Here is a 20,956-nt window from a genome sequence, read left to right on the forward strand (position 1 = left end):
ACATGAAAGACAGAAAGTTGAATACACCTCGTGTTTCTCTCAGAAGGCTTCCCTGGTAGCTCAGCTGGTTAAGAATCTGCCTGCAATGCAGGAGACCCCAGTTCAATTCCTGGGTGAGGAAGATCCACTGGAGAAGGGATAGGCTACCTACTCCAGCATTCTTGGTTTCTCTGGTGGCTCAGCTGGTAAAGAACCCACCTGCAACACAGGAGACCTGGGTTTGATCCCTGGGTTGGGAAGATCCCCTGTTCTTGCAGCGCAGAAGTGGTCTGAGGCCAACTCTGCTAGAGCATGGGAAAATTAGAGTCAGGGCTGCAGGCCCCGTTTGGATCTCATGAGTTTGGGAGTTCTCCTTTTGTGATTTAGGGTCAGGATGAAGATTCTCTTCACCCCCACCTCTACATGTTTTCTGGTACCTAAAGTCCCATTCCCAAGGAATAAGACTTTTCTTCTCTGAATATAGCTGAGTATAAATGTCTGAACAGTCTCAGGAGAGAAGAAAGTAGAATTCACACCACATAGGCAGCCCCACATGAAGTTTGGAGTCAAGACATTCCAGGTTCTAATTCTGTCTCTGCATAAAAAAAATAAAATAACATTTGCAGCAACAAATGGATAGATGTAGAGATATCATCTTTTCTGGAAAATCCCATGGATGGAGGGGCCTGGTGGGCTGCAGTCCGTGGGGTCTTGAAGAGTCAGACACGACTGAGCGACTTCACTTTCACTTTTCACTTTCATGCATTGGAGGAGGAAATGGAAACCCACTCCAGAGTTCTTGCCTGGAGAATCCCAGGGACGGGGGAGCCTGGTGGGCTGCTGTCTATGGGGTCGCACAGAGTCAGACACGACTGAAGCGACTTAGCAGCAGCAGCAGAGATATCATACAAAACGATGTACGTCAGACAAACACAAATATCATAGATACCACTAATATTTGGAAATACAATATGATAGAAAAGAACTTGTACAAAACAGACACAATCAATGACTATAGTAAAGTTGCAGGATATAAAATCAACACACAGAAATCCCTTGCATTCCTATACACTAATAATGAGAAAACAGAAAGAGAAATTAAGGAAACAATTCCATTCACCATTGCAACGGAAAGAATAAAATACCTAGGAATATATCTACCTAAAGAAACTAAAGACCTATATATAGAAAACTATAAAACACTGGTGAAAGAAATCAAAGAGGACACTAACAGATGGAGAAATATACCATGTTCATGGATTGGAAGAATCAATATAGTGAAAATGAGTATACTACCCAAAGCAATTTATAGATTCAATGCAATCCCTATCAAGCTACCAACAGTATTCTTCACAGAGCTAGAACAAATAATTTCACAATTTGTATGGAAATACAAAAAACCTCGAATAGCCAAAGCGATCTTGAGAAAGAAGAATGGAACTGGAGGAATCAACCTACCTGACTTCAGGCTCTACTACAAAGCCACAGTTATCAAGACAGTATGGTACTGGCACAAAGACAGAAATATAGATCAATGGAACAAAATAGAAAGCCCAGAGATAAATCCACACACATATGGACACCTTATCTTTGACAAAGGAGGCAAGAATGTACAATGGATTAAAGACAATCTCTTTAACAAGTGGTGCTGGGAAATCTGGTCAACCACTTGTAAAAGAATGAAACTGGAACACTTTTTAACACCATACACAAAAATAAACTCAAAATGGATTAAAGATCTAAACGTAAGACCAGAAACTATAAAACTCCTAGAGGAGAACATAGGCAAAACACTCTCTGACATACATCACAGCAGGATCCTCTATGACCCACCTCCAAGAATATTGGAAATAAAAGCAAAAATAAACAAATGGGACCTAATTAACCTTAAAAGCTTCTGCACATCAAAGGAAACTATTAGCAGGGTGAAAAGACAGCCTTCAGAATGGGAGAAAATAATAGCAAATGAAGCAACTGACAAACAACTAATCTCAAAAATATACAAGCAACTCCTACAGCTCAACTCCAGAAAAATAAATGACCCAATCAAAAAATGGGCCAAAGAACTAAACAGACATTTCTCCAAAGAAGACATACAGAGGGCTAACAAACACATGAAAAGATGCTCAACATCACTCATTATCAGAGAAATGCAAATCAAAACCACTATGAGGTACCATTTCACGCCAGTCAGAATGGCTGTGATCCAAAAGTCTACAAATAATAAATGCTGGAGAGGGTGTGGAGAAAAGGGAACTCTCTTACACTGTTGGTGGGAATGCAAACTAGTACAGCCACTATGGAGAACAGTGTGGAGATTCCTTAAAAAACTGGAAATAGAACTGCCTTATGATCCAGCAATCCCACTGCTGGGCATACACACTGAGGAAACCAGAAGGGAAAGAGACACGTGTACCCCAATGTTCATCGCAGCACTGTTTATAATAGCCAGGACATGGAAGCAACCTAGATGTCCATCAGCAGATGAATGGATAAGAAAGCTATGGTACATATACACAATGGAGTATTAGCCATTAAAAAGAAAACATTTGAATCAGTTCTAATGAGGTGGATGAAACTGGAGCCTGTTATACAGAGTGAAGTAAGCCAGAAGGAAAAACACCAATACAGTATACTAACGCATATATATGGGATTTAGAAAGATGGTAACAATAACCCTGTGTACGAGACAGCAAAAGAGACACTGATGTATAAAACAGTCTTATGGACTCTATGGGAGAGGGAGTGGGTGGGAAGATTTGGGAGAATGGCATTGAAACATGTAAAATATCATGTATGAAATGAGATGCCAGTCCAGGTTCGATGCACAATACTGGATGCTTGGGGCTAGTGCAATGGGACGACCCAGAGGGATGGTATGGGGAGGGAGGAGGGAGGAGGGTTCAGGATGGGGAACACATGTATACCTGTGGTGGATTCATTTTGATATTTGGCAAAACTAATACAATTATGTAAAGTTTAAAAATAAAATAAAATTAAAAAAAATTGAGCAGGACAAAGATTTACTGTAAAAGTTTCTGTTTCAGGGCTTATAGTTCATCGAGAAAATGGTATGCTGAAGAAATTGAGAGTAACCTCATTACGTAATGGATTGAAATTAATTGATGTGTTTTTTAAAAAATCTAGAAACCAATGTGATATTGTAATTTTCCTCCAATTAAAAATAAACTACTTCTAGTAAAAAAAACAAAAACAAAAAACTCATGGCTAACAAAAGAGAAAACAGGGTGGAGGATAAATTATGAGTTTGGCATAAATATACACATACTGCTGTATATACAATAGACAACTAACAAGGACCTACTATATAGCACAGGGAACTATACTGAGATATTTTGTAATAATCTATAAGGGGAAAGAATCTGAAATAAAAATACCTCTAGATCTCTATATATCTACATCTCAATCACTTTGCTGTACACCTGAACTTAAAGAAAAGTGAGCGTGTTAGTCACTCAGTCTTGTCTGACTCTTTGCAACCCCATGGACTGTAGCCCACCAGGCTCCCCTGCCCATGTTTCTCTAGGCAGGAATGCTAGAGTGGGTTGTCATTTCCTTCTCCAGAGGATCTTCCCAATCAGGGATCAAACCTGGGTCTCCTGCATTGCAAGCAGATTCTTTACCCTCTGAACCACCATGGAAGCCCCACACCTGAACCTCGCACAACATTGTAAAGCAATTATATATCAATTTAAAAGAAAATTCACCTCTGGCACATATTCACCCTTGGAGTCTTGAGGAAAATCACAGCTGTCTGATCCTCAGTCTGCCATGCCATCCAATGGAGAGAATCCAACCCCTGAGCACGGCTCTCATGAAGACCAAAGCAGACAAGGTCCATGAGGCTCAAATGCTCAGCACAACACTGACACAGAGAGGAGCCCAGCAACGGCAGTCAAGAGAAATGACAAGGGTGCATTGTGGTTTTTGCACAGGGTGAAAATAAGTAACCTGCACATCCTGGATATCACATTAGAAGCGACTTGTGGAAACAACACTGAAGTGAGGATCCCCATCACTGCTGACATCAACGTGAAACTGTGAGTATGGCTTAGAACCTGCGGTTTGGGTAATGCAGTGCGATATGGTCAATGAATCTCCAATCTGGAATCAGGCACTTTTCTTTGCCTCTGCCTTAGTCTCCCCATCTGTAAAATAAGGAGGACTTTGTAACTCTAGAATCCTCACCCTTAAAATGTTCTTAGAAACTTTGCCCAGAGAACAGCATTCCCAGCGGGAGGGAGATAATGCAAAGTGCTCTGTTCCTGGCTGTCCAGCACGAGTGCGGACCCATGGACAAAGGCGCTGGCACCAATTATTTTATTTAAAAAAAAAAAAAAAGAAACTTTGCCCATAAACAAATCTCTTTTGAAAAATCCTCCTTGAAATATATTTCCAAAGTCAAAACACTTACCTAATTATAAAATTTGAAAATTGAGGAGACATGAACATTTATAACTCTTTGGCAAAGTTTCCTCCAGCATCATTTTGTCTCTCAAGATTCTCTTTAAAAATCAGTGACCCAGAGGGATGGTATGGGGAGGGAGGTGGGAAGGGGGTTCAGGATGGGGAACACGTGTACACCCGTGGCGGATACATGTTGATGTATGGCAAAACCAATACAATATTGTAAAGTAATTAGCCTCCAATTAAAATAGATAAATTTATATTTTAAAAAATCAGTGTACAGCGTGTAATGAAGAGCATGTGAAAATTATGTGGAAATACAATTTCTAAGTATTTTAATTACTTTGAAGGTACAAAGAGATAGGAAAATGAGGATGTGTAGAAGAGTCTTTATAAATTAAAGTGCACTATGACTTCATCATTCATTAGTTATGAGATCTTGAGATAGTGACTTAACTGCTCTATACCACATGTTTCCTCATTCTGAAAACAGAGATAATAATAGTGCTTTCTTCTCATGGTATTGCTATCAAGATTAAATGGATTAATTCAGGTAAAACAATTGTTTTGGAAATATCTAATGCAGCATTTTTCTCAAGAAATGTTAGATCTTATTTTTGTTTTAATCATTGGTATATAAATGATTACTATAGAAATTTCACGAGCCAAACCCTTGTGGCCAGGAGAAGAAACTCCTAACTCAAGAATATAGATTCCACAAAGAATACAGAAAATACGGACATTGTCCATGTGTTGTTCAGTCATTAAGTCCTGTTTGACAGACTTCAGTACACCAAGCTTCCCTGTCCTTGTTCAGAGAGATCCCATATAATGTCCACATAGAAGAGAGACTAAAGTGGGCGATGTGAAGGGACTTCTCCATCTCCATTCACTGTGAATCTATTTCCCTGCAGGCCTGTGTTGGGTGAGATTGTCAATTTGGTCCTCGAGTTTTGTGTCCATGTTGAAACTGATGAAGAGACTGGTGTCTCCCAGGTGGTCATGGAAGAATGAAGGAATGATCAACACAGTATCTCACTCACCATGCTGGGCAGGTCAGGTCCACACATCTCAGTAGAGCTGTGGGATCTCAGAGGGGCTGGGACCCAAAATTTCAGCCCTATTCCTTACCTGGGAGGAAGCATAGTAATGTAAAGAAGAGGAAGACTCTGGAGTCAAGCTAACTTTGCCACTCCCTTATGGTTTTGTAATCAATTTAGCCTCTAGCTGCTTCAGCTTACACATCTGTAAACTGAGGATGGTAATAATACCTAACTCATAGCCTACTATGTTAGCCAAATGAGAAAATGAGTGTTGAGCATATAGGCTGCAACATACTAAGCTCTCAGGTAATGATAATATCCATACTGACTGAGACAGGAGTGTTGATCTCTCCGACCATGACTGTGAATTGCTGTATTTCACCTTCAACTTTATGTGTTTTGTTTCATGCTTTTTTGAAGTTACATTGTTAGATGTCTGCACATTTAACACTGTTATGTCCACTCGAAGAACTGACCCTTCTCATATTACATAATGTCCCTCAATAATAATAATAATAATAATTCACTGTGTTTACCTTCTTGCCTCTAGTTAAGAGATGGCAAGAGAGTAGTAAATGCCTACCATAGGCTCTAATTTCAGATTGTCCCCAAATCATCCTCTACCACTGAGAAATTCTTGAAATGAGATCTTGAAAACTTAATCCTCTCCATTTCAATCACTTATTTCTGGTAACCCACCAAATCTATGTCTTAAACTGTGTGCTTGAAAAAGCATGTTTAGCCCAAGCAAGAGGGTGGAAGGAGAAAGGCTGATCCTGGTCATAGCTGGGAGAGGAGAAGTGATCTGGAAGCTGAAGGCTGGGGAAGGTTGGCCTTGGCAAAAACAAGGTAGAACCATGAGCAGACATCAGTGAATCCTGCCTCAACAAGGGATCTGACCACAGGTTGCCTAAGACACCCCTCAAACTAAAGATAGGCTCTGCAGCCTATTGTCGGAGAAGGTGATGGCACACCACTCCAGTACTCTTGCCTGGAAAATCCCATGGATGGAGGAGCCTGGTAGGCTGAAGTCCATGGGGTCGTGAAGAGTAGGACATGACTGAGTGACTTCACCTTCACTTTTCACTTTCATGCATTGGAGAAGGAAATGGCAACCCACTTCAGTGTTCTTGCCTGAAGAATCCCAGGGACGGGGGAGCCTGGTAGGCTGCCATCTATGGGGTCGCACAGAGTCGGACATGACTGAAGCGACTTAACAGCAGCAGCAGCAGCCTATCATTACTTGGAAAGACTGAGATGTAAATCCAAATGCCTGAGCCCTGCTGGACCCTGCCTAGCCTATAGTCCCAGGGAAACCATCCTGCCTTCTTGGTCTCAGTGTCTAACTCCACTCTGCTTCTCCAAACACTCTTGGGGCCTTCTCTCTACTATGGGTGAAAACTCAGGCCCTCCCAGGGCCATCTAGGCTCTACCTGATCTGGGTCTACACCTTGCCCACTCTGCCCTAGATGTGCTAGCTTTTGCTCTGAGCCTCAGGCAAGCTCCTTCCACTCATGACCTGTACATGGGCTCCTCAGGCACCTGGGACACTTTTCCTGCATCCCATTTCCATGTTTGTCTCATCATTTGGGGTCTAAAACAAGGTACCTCCTCCTCTCTCTCGTAAGATTCTACTCTTCTCCTTCTGAGTACTTGTCACAAGGTATCATTATATATTCAATCATATGTTTACTTCATGTATTCCTTCAGCCAAAAATGTCTTGAGCATCTGCTCCTTGCCACAGCTACCATTCTGAACTCTGGAGAACTTTCTAGTGACTGAGGGCAAGGAGCTTGTTCTTGTGGAGCTTAGTCTCTGGAGAGAAGGGCAGACAGACAGGCACTCAGTCCAGCAGTAAAGAGCCCACAGGAAACTGTTCAGTTGCAGTCACCCCTGGGCAGAGCAGCACATCTAACAGGGTGCTATAACACAAAGCCCCCCTTAGGCAAGCAATCACAAGGGCTGCCCTGAGGAGGGGACAGCTAGGCTGAGAGCGGAAGGTGGGAAGGGGCCAGGCTTAGGAAAATGTGTTAATATTGAGTTGGCCAAAAAGTCTTTGGGGTTTTTTTATAAGCTGTTACAGAAAACTCCAAATGAACCTTCAAGCCAATAATTAGCCAATATCCTAGGTACTACATTAGGAGTTGCTTGTGCTTTGTTTATCACAAATTCATCACAGTTGCTTTGTGCTTGGTTCTGGACACATAGTTGGTGTTCTCTAAATATGTGTTGATGAGTGAATGGATGACTAGGTGGATGGATGGGGGAAGGATGGTTGGATGGATGGATAGATGGATGAGGTCTCAGGATTGTCGTGAGCTATTGGTGTGGGCTGCTGGTCAACCATGGGGTTCTCAGTGACGAGCGCCCTGGGTAGAGGCTCAAGTCACCTGACTTCAAGGTGCTTCACCTTCTGGCCTCCTCCCACTGCTCGCGCTTGGCTGCTCAGCCAACTTCACAAAGCTTTATCAATTCCTTCCCTTTTCTAGGCATATTGGAGTTCTCAGTGAGGTTGTGAACTTTGCAGTCAACCTCGTGAATGAGGTGTTGTCCCTGGTAATGGACTATGAGGTGAGTCCCCCACTCCTGGGGTGCAGATCCAGGCCAGGTGGCGGGGAGGGGTGATTTTCCTTGGGTAGGCTGCACTCTCTGGGCACCTACCTTTCTGGAGGGCCAATTTCCATTTGGGCTGTGAGTTGCTACCTACCCCCCTTCACTTAGCCTGGCCTTGGGAGGAGATGAGCAGGGGCCTGACCTGAGCTGAAATCACTGGATCCCACTCTTGAACCATTTGCCATACACATGAACTGCCAGCAGGCCTTTTAGCTAATACTTTTCTTGATTCAACACAAATTTAACACATTTAAATACAAAACATATACATACCATAGTTCAGATTCATTTGTATCATATAAAAATACCATATATACCATGTGCCCAAAATTCCAAAGATTCTGTATTAGTCACTCTGGAAGGGGGCTGAGAATCTAGATTTATTAAAAAAAAAAAAAAAGTCTTCCATGTTTTCTGTGATTTATTGAACACACGCTCAAAGTGTGTTCCTCAGACCAGCATCACTGACCTTCCTTGGACACTTATTAGAAAAGCAGACTCTTAGGTCCTACCCCAGACCTGCTGCTCAGTAATTTACATTTTAACAATATCTCAGGGAATTGTAGGCACACAAAATTGTGAAAAACACAAAACTACTTCTCTATGGTTCCCAGGGCCCCATTTAACTCTATAAAGTTTCAGAGTCCAGTGGTCAAGGTTTCTAAGAGCATAGGGTTCTGGAATATTAAAAGTCTAGATTCTTCCAGGTTCTCGGATTCTAATACTCTGAGGTTTGAGGATTCTAGTGTCCTCTGGTTCTCAGATTTGGACCTTCTAGGTTTCCACTGTTCTAGAATCCTAAGGGTCAGAAGTTCTGAGACCTCCAGTACTGAGCATCTCGGTGGGTGGCGGGCAGGGTGCTCATAGCAGGTAATAACCAGTCCTCTTCCTTTCCCACCTCTCCTCTCCTTCCTCACCTCCCAACCTCTTTCCTTCCTTCCCTCTCTCCATTTCTCTCTGTGTGTCTCTCTTTCCCTCCTTGTGACTCTCAGCTGTGCCCACTAATCCACAGCCTCCTTGAAAGCCTGGATGCAGAGTATGTTAAGAACCACATTGGTAAGTCACAGCCTGGGGAAGCAGGGAGGGGGCTCCCTCTGCAGCCTCACAGCGGGGCGCATGCCATGCTACGCCTCTAGCACTGGCAGGTCTGGTCAGGGGACCCTGTAGAAGCTGCAGACCCTTCATCCTGAGCAAGTCTGGACAGTGTGGCTAGGGGTGGTCCCTGCAGACTGATGGCCTCTGTGGTCCTCTGAGAGCTTCTACTGCCCTCCTTTGTCAAGTCTGCAGAACCTGCTGCCCAGAATGATGTGAGAAAGAGGACGGGCCAGATCTGGGTTCAAATCCTGGATTGGCTACTTGGCAACTGGGGAGTCATCAACTGGCTCTGCCTCTCTGAGTCTTGGGTCCCTCCTAGATGAAAGGAGATTGTAAATGCTGCCGAGATGATGAGTGGTTTTAAAGAAAAAGCAGAAAAAGCCTAATATCCAGTAGGTATTGTTAAGAAACATGTCCCTTCCCTTTCCCTCCTTATGGGGAACTGTGGCTTTACCTCCAGCCCTTGGGGGCTTTCCTTGACCTGGGTTTCTGGCATGGCTGGGGTTGCTGGGGCTCTGGGTAACAGAAGCTGGGTGAATGACAGTGTCAGAGACCTGAAGACAGTTCTTCTAGAAAATAGCCAAAGGCCCCGGTCCTTGGGCAATCACTCTGTGCTTCATGTACACCATTTCATTTGATCCTTGCAATAATCCTGTGGGGGTGAGTAGTAGCATCGTATCCATTTTTCAGAAGAACTAATGGAAGCACTTCATGGGGAATAGATGGGTAAACAGTGAAAACAGTGTCAGACTTTATTTTTGGGGGCTCCAAAATCACTGCAGATGGTGATTGCAGCCATGAAATTAAAAGATGCTTACTCCTTGGAAGGAAAGTTATGACCAACCTAGATAGCATATTCAAAAGCAGAGACATTACTTTGCCAACAAAGGTCTGTCTAGTCAAGGCTATGGTTTTTCCAGTGGTCATGTATGGATGTGAGAGTTGGACTATAAAGAAAGCTGAGCACTGAAGAATTGATGCTTTTGAACTGTGGTGTTGGAGAAGACTCTTGAGAGTCCCTTGGACTGCAAGGAGATCCAACCAGTCCATTCTAAAGGAGATCAGTCCTGGGATTTCTTTGGAAGGAATGATGTTAAAGCTGAAACTCCAATACTTTGGCCACCTCATGTGAAGAATTGACTCATTGGAAAAGACTCTGATGCTGGGAGGGATTGGGGACAGGAGGAGAAGGGGACGACAGAGGATGAGATGGCTGGATGGCATCACCAACTCAATAGACGTGAGTTTGAGTGAACTCCGGGAGTTGGTGATGGACAGGGAGGCCTGGCGTGCTGCAGTTCATGGGGTCTCAAAGAGTTGGACATGACTGAGTGACTGAACTGAACTGAACTAAACAGAAGCACAGGGAGATGGAGTGACATGCAAGAGATCCATGGCAATCAGTTGACTGGCTGGAGGGTGTCAGTCATTGGTGTCTGATTTCTATTCAACTTTCCAGAGCTGGAGTTGAGAACTGCTACTGAATTCTTTCAGATGAACTTCAGGAAACCCAACAGAGAAAGTGAAGAGCACAGATGAGGAAAACCACTGCGATGTCCGCCTGCTGATGAGGGCTGTGCTCAGGGCCCCGGGCTGAGAGAGGATGAGACCCCCCACACACACAGGGGCTAGAAGAGAAGCAGAAACAAGCTTGGCTTCTCTTCTTTCTCTAGTGGCAGACTGAGCCCAGATCTTGGTCACAGACCGAGTCCTCACCCTTAATCACACACCCAGACTGCACCTGATTCTTCTGCCTGACTGAGCCCAAAACAGTCAGACTGAGCTTTGACTCCAGTAGTTGACTGAGCCCTGACACTGGTCACAAATAGAGACTCAACCTACATCTCAGTCTGATCCATGATCCTGATCATATTCTGAGACCTGTACCCTTTTCCCTCTGGGCCCTGATCAGTCTTTTCACATCGGCCATTGTTGCTGAGGTGAGGGGGTGGGAGGGTGAGGGGATGAGGGGGCATCAGTGCCAGGTGCCAGAAGGAGACCCCCAAACCACCGGTGCCAGTCCTTCCCCGAGCCTCAGAGCTCACAGGGTTTGGGGAAAGTACTCCTGCAGCCATGTCTGGTGAACGCAGGAGCTGGTAAGAGCCCCAGGGTGTCCATGCATCACAGTGGGTCTCCTTCCAGATTGGTTCCCGGGGATGGGACTGAATCTCTGTACCGTCTCCCTCTGGGATGGTCGGTGCTGCCACCATCCCCCAGGAGTGACAACTGAGCCCAGTCAAAGGACACTCTCAGATACTCCTCCTCACAGTCCGGACACCCTATGCTCGTCACCCTCCACCCCCAGCAATAAAAAGCCATTTCTGCACCTCCTGTGTGGTCCGTTGCATTCCTTCCATTGGGATTTCAGGGAAGATGAGGTATGGGCAACCAAGGCAGCAGAGACCTGAATCCAACTCTGGAAGGGAGTTTGGGGATTATCCAGCCCTACCTCCTTGTCTTACAAACATGAAAACTGAGGACCAGGATGGGCAAGAAAGTGACCCGAGGTCATGTAGAGACAGCCTCACTCTGCTTCTGCTACCATCACCACCATGCTGGAGAGTTGTCTTTGCCAGCACACCTGACCTCATGACTTCTGACAGCACCTTGCTACCAGGAGACACCACTCTTGTTCCCATTGTACACATTAGGAAACTGAGGCTCATAGAGGACAAGTGATTCATCAAGTAGCGGGGTAATTCCAGGGTAGCCACTTGCAGGACTAGGATTTAAACCCACATCTATGGGACTGATTGCTCAGGGAGGTGACCCCATCTCCCAGCACTCAGCCGCCTCTCCTCAGGCCTCAGCAGGTCCCACTGTCCTGTCCTTGGTCTCTTCTGCTCAGGACTGATGAAGGCCTCTCGTGGCCCTTCTGTCTCCTCAACATGTAAGCACTGAGTTTCCCTTTTGCCTTGCAGTGGGAGGCACAGCACCCCTTACTCACAGCTGTGTCACCTCTGCTGAGGACTGACCCAGGCTATCACTTCAGTGACCCCGGCCTCTGCTCTCCAGGAGGCCGTCTCACTTTCCTGCCAAGAGGCCCAGGGAACATTTGCCCATTTTGCGAAGGAGCCATCTCAGTGCTGTGTGCAATTCTGTGAGGGAAGAACCACTGTCGTCCTCATGGGAGACTCAGGTTAAAAGAAGCCAGGGTCACACAGAGGCCTGCACGAGCGGCTGCTTCTTTAAAGGCCTTCTGTCTGAAGGATGCCATGCAAGGTCAAGTAACCCCAAGGGGCCCTTCAGTCCCTGAGGCCACATGGGGGCCTTGGACCAGCCTTCCTGAGCTCTCCCAAGAGGACCTCAGTTCAGGCTGTGCCGGGGATGCTGACACAGCATGAGGTTAGAGGTTGGACAGAGCTGAGCTTGACTTAGCCTCTGCCCTTTGCCAGCTGTGGGATCTCAGGCAATTTACAAGAACCGCAGTTTTCTCACCTGCCCCATGGAGTTAAAAGCAAAACCTCCCCGTTGACAGTCATGATGATTAAATGAGTCAATGTGTGTAAAATGCTTAACCAGAGTCTGACACTGGTGAGTACAAAATGAATGTCAGCCTCAACACACTGGAATTACTGTCAAATGGTGTTGAGAAATCCCATATTCAATATTTATACACTGTATATCAATTCTGATTTCTACTGAGTGACTCTGTGAATGGTCTTTGGAGGTGTGGCAACTGAGTCTCAGAAAGGTGACGTGACTTCCCCAGGGCCACACAGCTGGTCAGAGGCAAAGCTGGATTTCATTTGAAGTCAGTCTCCTCCAGAGCTGGTTCTCCCCCTACTGGCCATAGCAAAGGGATGAGAGTTTTCCTCTCTGTCTATACTTTGTGACAATCCCAACTCCCACAAAAGTGCACAAGGAGGTCTCACAATTCAGGACTTCTCTTGAGCAGTAGCCCACTTGGGTCAGGGCTGAGCCTTTGTCCAGGCTGTTCCATTCCCCTGGTCATCATTCCTTCTCTTCCTCCAGCTTCTCAATCCCCCTCAGCCCTCTGACTCTGCTCAAGAGCTGTCTCCTGGTAAGTGAGGGCCACTCCTCAATGTTCCCCCAACTATGAGACCATGTTTTCCAGCTGGTAGGTCTACCCAAGCTACCTTGCCATCATTGTCCCATACAGACAGAGGGTGCAGGAAGTGTCAGCTTTCATGATTATGGTTTACACTTTTTTAATACACTTTTTTCCATTTTTGTGAGAAATAATTGACATTCATCACTGTATATGTTAAAGGCAAGTTTTATTTCTGTGTATTAAGAAATTATTTTGACAATAGGTTAAGCTAATATTCATCTTCTCATGTAGATGCAATAAAAAATAATGAAAAAGAATAACACTTTTTACTTGTGATTAGATTCTTTAGGATTTGCTCTCTTAACCACATTCCTGTATATCATACATCATAACAGATGTATGATATACAAAAGATGTGTGATGTTACACACATATATCATAAAGTGTTAGCAATAGTCATCAAGTTATGCAATACATCCACAGTACTCATTTATTTAGAACCTAAAATATGGGAAGAATAGCAATAAATGCCTACATTAAGAAGCAAGAAAAACCCAAATGAACAACCTACAACTATACCTTAAGGGACTAAAAAGAAGAATAAACTAAGCCCAAAGTTACCATTGAAAGAATACAATAAAGATTACAGCAGGAGGAAATGAAATAAAAAGACATAAAGAATATAAAATATTAACCAAAATATTAATAAAACTAGTATTGGTCCTTTGAAAAAAAAATTGAAAAATCCTTGGCTAGATCCCATGACTCACAAGGGGGCTATAGGTCTTCGCATGTTTCCTGATTCTGCTTTGTCCTCAAAGATAGAATTTAGACATAATTATATGCCAAAGTTCACTAGAAAAAGAAGCCATAGGAAGGGGAAGAGTCAATGTATCACTTTAGTGCCTTGATCCAAGTGTGCCTGAAGCCCTCCTTGCCAGAAATGTTCCAATTGAAATACAATTCTGGCTTCTTATTTTTTATTTTTGTTGAAGTCAGTTTGACTTGGATCCTGCCATTCAAATCCACAGGAAGTCCTGACAACATATGTGTAGACTCATGTCTTCCTCCTCCATTGTGACATCTACTCGAGGGTCACACGACCACATTGGAAACATAACAGATATCGAAGGCACAGGAGAGCTTAGAGGTCATCATTTTCACCTCTTTGCTTAAAAGTCTAGGGAGACTGTAGCCCAGAGAAGGAGAAGGACTCATCTAAGGCTGCTCGAGACTTGAATCCCACTTATTTTCCTCTTTCTCTTCACATATGTTAGGTTTCTTAAAATTATCTACTTGGGCAATAGCCTTTTACCATAAAGATTAAGCAATATTACCTGATAAGTTTGCTTAAACTTTAGATGCTGAGCCTCTTCCTAGATACTTAGGGTCAGGGGTGCCTGGATAGTCTGGTCCCATAGTGTCTGGCCAGAAATGGAAACAACTGGAAGAGGTGGCCCAAAGGTACTTTCAACTTTGATTTCTAAGAGCTGTGACCGCCCCCCACCCCCGCCTTCCTCTTGAACTTCGACTCTGCCTAGACAAGACCCTCACAACCCTGTGTGCTTCTCATCTTCATCTTGTTTCAGCTCAACAGGAACCAGGCACAGTGTGTTACTGTCTTCATTTCTTGGCTGAGGGGTGTGATGCTCAGAAGGGGAGGATGAATTGCTCAACGTTAAAAGATGGGAAGGGGCAGATCTGGAGAGTGCTCCCAGTTCTGCATCTTCTCCCATCGAGATCAACTGTTCCAGCTCACAGCCTTTGGAAGCAACCGTAAGTCACAGTTGTTGACCCCAGTCCAGCACCCAGGAGGGGCATACAAATGGCTGGCCCTGGGTTTGGCATTGAGGGTCCACTTTCACCATTAAGGAGGCAGGGAAAAACCCCTTTTTCCAATTGAGGATACTGAGGTCCAGGAAAAGGAGGTGAGTGGCCCAGGTCTCACAAGGACAGGGCCCAACATTTTGCTCCAAAGGGATGGACCTTTCATCCAGATCACATCGAGGCCGCCCGGTGGGGCAAGAGAATCCTAGGCTTGAATATCCTGTTTATTCCTTGACCTCTGTTGTTTGAGTTGGTTGTTACGCTTGATGCATTGGGCCCCTGTCAACCCGGAACACCCGGTCCGGGATGCACAGATGGATGCCCGCTTGGAATCATCTGGGAGCACTGGTAGAGAGCTCTAGGTCACCCAGGGTCCCTCTCCTCTGGTCACCTTCCTACATCTGAAGGAACCCAATGAACACTGCCAAGACAAAATAGGTGCAGGGCTGGAGGCTTGAGGACCTAGCTTTCCTCACCCTGACTGTGGTTCCGACTTCAGAGCACAGAGAAGGGAGAAAGTGGCAGCCCAGGTGCCCAAGCCTGGGGTTGGGACATGGAGGACCCATCCAGCAGATCTTTGGACCGTCAGCAGACCACCCTCCCCACTGTCTGTGCCCAGTTCTGCAAGCATCAGGGATCCTCCTTCCCTTGGTGTGGGGACAGAGGTGTGGGCTGTGGGAAAATCTGGTGAAGAGAATTTTTGGCCTCAGGATCATAGCCCAGTGGTTGGAGAGTGATGGAGTGACCTCAGATCTGCTGGAGGTCCCAGGCTTTAGCTTCCCCACTGTAAATTGGCTAAAACTACATGGTACCTGGATCCCTCTGGCAAAAAGATACAGAAGAAGTGGTACTCAGATCTCAGCTCTAGGTTCGGGCAGACTGGGTTCGAATCCCCTCATTTCCTGTTGCTGGATATGTGGACTGAACATGGGACTCCTCTCCCTGAGTCTCAGGTCCCTTCTCTGTGAAATGAGAGTTAGTATGGGACTCTCCCAGAGAAAGCAATGGCACCCCAGTCCAGTACTCTTGCCTGGACAATCCCATGGGCAGAGGAGCCTGGTAGGCTGCAGTCCATGGGGTCGCGAAGAGTCGGACATGACTGAGTCACTTCACTTTCACTTTTCACTTTCATGCATTGGAGAAGGAACTGGCAATCCACTCCAGTGTTCTTGCCTGGAGAATCCCAGGGACAGGGGAGCCTGGTGGGCTGCCGTCTATGGGGTCGCACGGAGTCGGACACGACTGAAGTGACTTAGCAGCAGCAGCAGCAGCATGGGACTCTCCGGGCTTCCCAGGTGTCATTAATGGTGAAGAACCTGCCTGCCAGCACATGAGACATAAGAGATTTGGGTTTGATCCCTGGGTTGAGAAGATCCCTTGGAAGGGGGCATGGCAATCCACTCCACTATTCTTCCCTGGAGAATCCCATGGACAGAGGAGCCTGGCAGGCTACAGTCCTTAGGGTCACACAGAATCGGACACGACTGAAGCCACTTAGCACTCACACACTTGGTATTCTTCTCCATTTTATGCTGAGAAAATGCATTTGGATAATGTGGGCAGGCCCCTGATACACGGCTACAGCAGTGATGATGATATTATAATTATTCCTTGTGTCTGATCGCTTCACTCCCCTCTACTTCAAGTCTCCCATGTGTACATGACCCCACTGCACAGGGTTGTGGAGAGAATGAAGTGAGGAGATTAAACATCTCATATGCTTTATGCTTAATCAATGGCAACTACATTTCCTATTTTGTGTGCTATAAAGACAGCATGAGCTAGATGGGCTCAGACTTCCAGTAGGCCTCTGTCTACAAATTCTGGCTCCCATGGTGACTGGTGTATAGTCTTCGGGAGGTGCGGTTCTTCACTAAGCCTCAGTTTCCCTTCCAGGCCACTTTAGAGACTCTAAGAACTATGGTGTCAAATACACTTCATTGATTGTAGGGACTGAATGGGGCTTTCTGCAGAGAAGCCCTCCCAGGCAGTCCTGGGCTTGGAGGGCAAGATTGGTTAGTGATGCCTGCCATGGTTCAGGAAGGGAAAGTGGAACAACCGCATGTTCACCAGGGCAGGACCAGGTCATATCTAATGGTCCCTGTACCTGTGAGGGCACATGGACACCACATGGTCATGGAGGTTGAGACTCTGGGACCTGCCTAGTGCTGTGGTATGGAGGAGGGACCCTGATCTGGGTTCAGGCTTGGCCCAGTTTATAACCTGCTTTGTGACTCTGAATAAGAGTTTCATTATCTCCTGGGTCTCGGTTTCCTCTAACTACAAAATGAACAGTGGTTCCCTACTAGACAGCTGACCCCTTGGCACTTTGAGAGGTGGTCAGGAATAAATGGGCGCTACTGGCTACATTCCCACCAGCTGGAGCAACATGCATAGGGGAGAAACCTCAGCAGCCAAGCCTACACCCTTAGCCACTACACATACCTGTGGTCACCTGAACAGGGAGGGACCAGACAGAAGGGAGGGGTGGATCTTAATGCAGCAAAACTTCCCAGTGTTTGGGGAGAGGCAGATGTGCCTGGAAAGTACTTGAAAACAGAGCAGCATGGCTCTCCAGGGAAGTCACCCGTGGGCAGGGTCCCCGATCTGTGTGTTATAATAACAGCAACAATAACATGTCACAGAACATGTGTTCATCAGCTAAGATCACAGGCATTGTTATGACACAGGGGACACATCGGGGAACAAAAGAGAAAAGGTCACTGCCCTGTGGGGCTCCCAGTCCAGTGGAACAGCAAGGAGAACACATTTCTAGGGATAGGTGTCCAGGTTTATACATGCTAATGTGTGTACGCTTCAGACCGGTTCAGTGATGTAGGTATATCCATTGTGCCCAGTTTATAGGTGAGTAAGCTGAGTCTATGAGAGGGAGAGCTCACAAGGCAGAGCTAGGATTTGAACCAAGACCCATCATACTTTCAAGAACTGCACACACTGCCTCTTGTCATTCTCCCTATTTTCCTGGGCACCTAAATGCTACATTTGATCACCACTCAGTACTCTTTATTGCAGTAATAGTAATGACAATGATCTCTATTATTCATGAAGCACCTTATCTAGCCAAGGATAGGCTGGGATCTCTACTGACATTTCCTCAGATACCTGAGCAGCTCTTCTAAGGTAATTAGGACTGCAAGGAGAACCAACCAGTCCATTCTGAAGGAGATCAGCCCTGGGATTTCTTTGGAAGGAATGATGCTAAAGCTGAAACTCCAGTACTTTGGCCACCTCATGCGAAGAGTTGACTCATTAGAAAAGACTCTGATGCTGGGAGGGATTGGGGGCAGAAGGAGAAGGGGATGACAGAGGATGAGATGGCTGGATGGCATCACTGACTTGATGGACGTAAGTCTGGGTGAACTCCGGGAGTTGATGATGGACAGGGAGGCCTGGCGTGCTGAGATTCATGGGGTCGCAAAGAGTCGGACACGACTGAGCGACTGAACTGACCTGACTGATGACATTCTTATTCCAGATTCATGTTAAAAAACAAACAAAGCTCAGAGATGTTAAGTGTACTTGACTTCTGTCACACAAGCAACAAAGGAAAAGTCTGGGATGCACACCCAAGGCTGACTAAGAGCAAGTGTACTATGCTATTATAAACAAAATGTATGAATGTCTAAATGTGTACACTTTATTAATAAGCAATAAAGAAAAATGCTTCTGCAGGCTGCAATAAATAATTGTTGAGCATCTGCGTGTCAGGTCCTGGGGATGATGCCCTGTGGTCCTGGTCCTCATGGCCTCAGAGAGTAGGCCGTTATCTCTGTGCCCAAGGAGCTGCTGGGATTCCTGCAAGGCAAGAGCTCCAGGTGCGCCATCTGGTAGGAGTATGGCAGGTAGCCCCAGATGTTCCTGATCGCCTCTCAGAGCCCTGAAGCGTGAGCTGTCTAGCAGAGAACCACTGCTTATTCTGTAACTAGAGGAAACGGACCCTGGGAGAAAATTAATGTCTTGCTCAGGCTCACAAAGCAGGTTTTTAACAGAGCCAAGACTAGAATCCAGATCTGGGTCTCCTTTCCCTTCCTCCAGCTCCAGGCAAGTCAGGGTCCCATCCTCCCTGGACATGTGCTGTCGATGTACCTGGCACTGGCTGCGGGGACCTTAGAGATGACTTGATCCTGCACTGGGAAACATGCAGTGTGTCCACTCTCTCCTCCTGAACTTGTGGCAGACATCACCAATCAATCCTTCCCTCCAAGCCCAGGGGCTTCCTGGGAGGGCATCTTGGCCGAAAGCTCCATCCAGGCCCTACAATCAATGAGAATCCTACTGAGACTCCCTAACTGGACTCGAGGGGAAGCTGGAGCAGAATGAGGAAATATATGTGCCAAGGGCTATATATCAGCACCCAAGCACGGCAGAATTTGTGAATATAGGTGCCCTGTAGATAAGCCCATTCAAGCTTTTTTAATCTTTACAGAAGACAAAAATAATGAATGCAGCTGCAATTGATTAAGGATATTAGCTGCTTAATCGACCCACTACAGCCTCTCAATGACCCTGTGCAGTGGGGTATTAAACAGATGAGAAACCTGAGGTGGAAGGGAGTGAGGTGACCAGACACCAGCAACAATTGTAATCATCAACATCACTGTAGCAACTGTCTGTCAGGGGCCTACACACATTATCCCACCACTTCTCACAGCGCCCCTGGGAGGAGAGGCCCATAGTTAGTCCCATTTCACACTTACGGGACCTGCAGCTCAGGGAGATGAAGCTCCTTGTCCAGGCCACACAGCCAGCAACAGGCAAAAGGAAGATTTGAATCCAGTCCGCCCAACCCCAGAGTTGGGGTATTGTAATTTCCATTTTGCCACTAGACATGGAGTTGTCTTGCATTTTACAAGAGGCAACTGAAGCCTGGGGCCAACACCAGGTCTGGACTCACTACATCACACCGGCTCCTTGGGCTGTGTTCCTGAGGTGGAAAAACTCTCTTCACAAAATTCCTGCACAGCCCTCAGCTCTGTGCCCACAACCTGGGGAGTAAGGGCCTGGACGTTTGCAGAACTAGGCACAGACAGCCTGGGAGGTGAGTCTGCTGACCAGTCCAAGGCTCAGATGGATGGGGTCCTCTGTGTCCCAGCTCCAGGCTTAGGCAGCTGCCCTGTGCTCGGATGATGGGACCATAGTCAGCAAGAGGAACACTAGCTACCCACGCCTCTGGTCCTACCCCTACTTTGACCTGGCCGTGTTCACGTCAAAGTGTTACAGGTTCCTGCTGAGGTGCAAGTAGGTGATCGGAGGAGACTTACCCTGAGTGACCTGGAGCTCTACTGGTGCTCCCAGCCTAATGCCATATGGGCACTCATCTGTGCTCCCTGGACCGAGTGTTCCAGGTTGACATGTGCTCAATGCACCAGGCATTACCACCAACTCAAACAGCAGAGGTCAAGGAATAAACAGGGTATTCAAGTGCAAGGACTTTCCTGCCCCACCAATTGGCCTCAATGTGATCTGAGAGAAAGGTCCTTCCCTGAGATCGCAAATGCTGGTTCCTGTCCTTGGGAGACTTCGGCCAGTCACCTTCCTTCCCTGAACCTCAGTTTCCTCAACTAGAAAATGGAGCTTTCCAAACCTATTTAGCGAGCTGTCTTGAGCACCAATGGTGAAAGTAGTCCTGCAGTGCCAAGCAAATGGCCAGGTACTACCCTGAACTTACTGGGGCCAGAGTGAGACTCGCTGCTGCTCCCAGAGGCTGAGAGTTGGAACAGCTGATCTCAATGGGAGAGGATGCAGAACTGGGTGCCCTCTCTAGATCTGCCCCTTCCCATCTATTCCACCCTGAGCAAGTCATCCTTCCCTTCTGAGCCTCACTTTCCCCTGGTTGCTCATGAGATGAAAAAGCAAGGTGAAGCAAGATAAGCACCTAGTGCTGTGCAGTCGTGTCCAGGCAAAGGTGGGGTCCAGAGGATAGTGCTAGGATCA

The sequence above is a fragment of the Bos indicus genome, chromosome 13, assembly GCF_029378745.1.
Source record: "Bos indicus isolate NIAB-ARS_2022 breed Sahiwal x Tharparkar chromosome 13, NIAB-ARS_B.indTharparkar_mat_pri_1.0, whole genome shotgun sequence".
Taxonomy (NCBI): Eukaryota; Metazoa; Chordata; class Mammalia; order Artiodactyla; family Bovidae; genus Bos; species Bos indicus.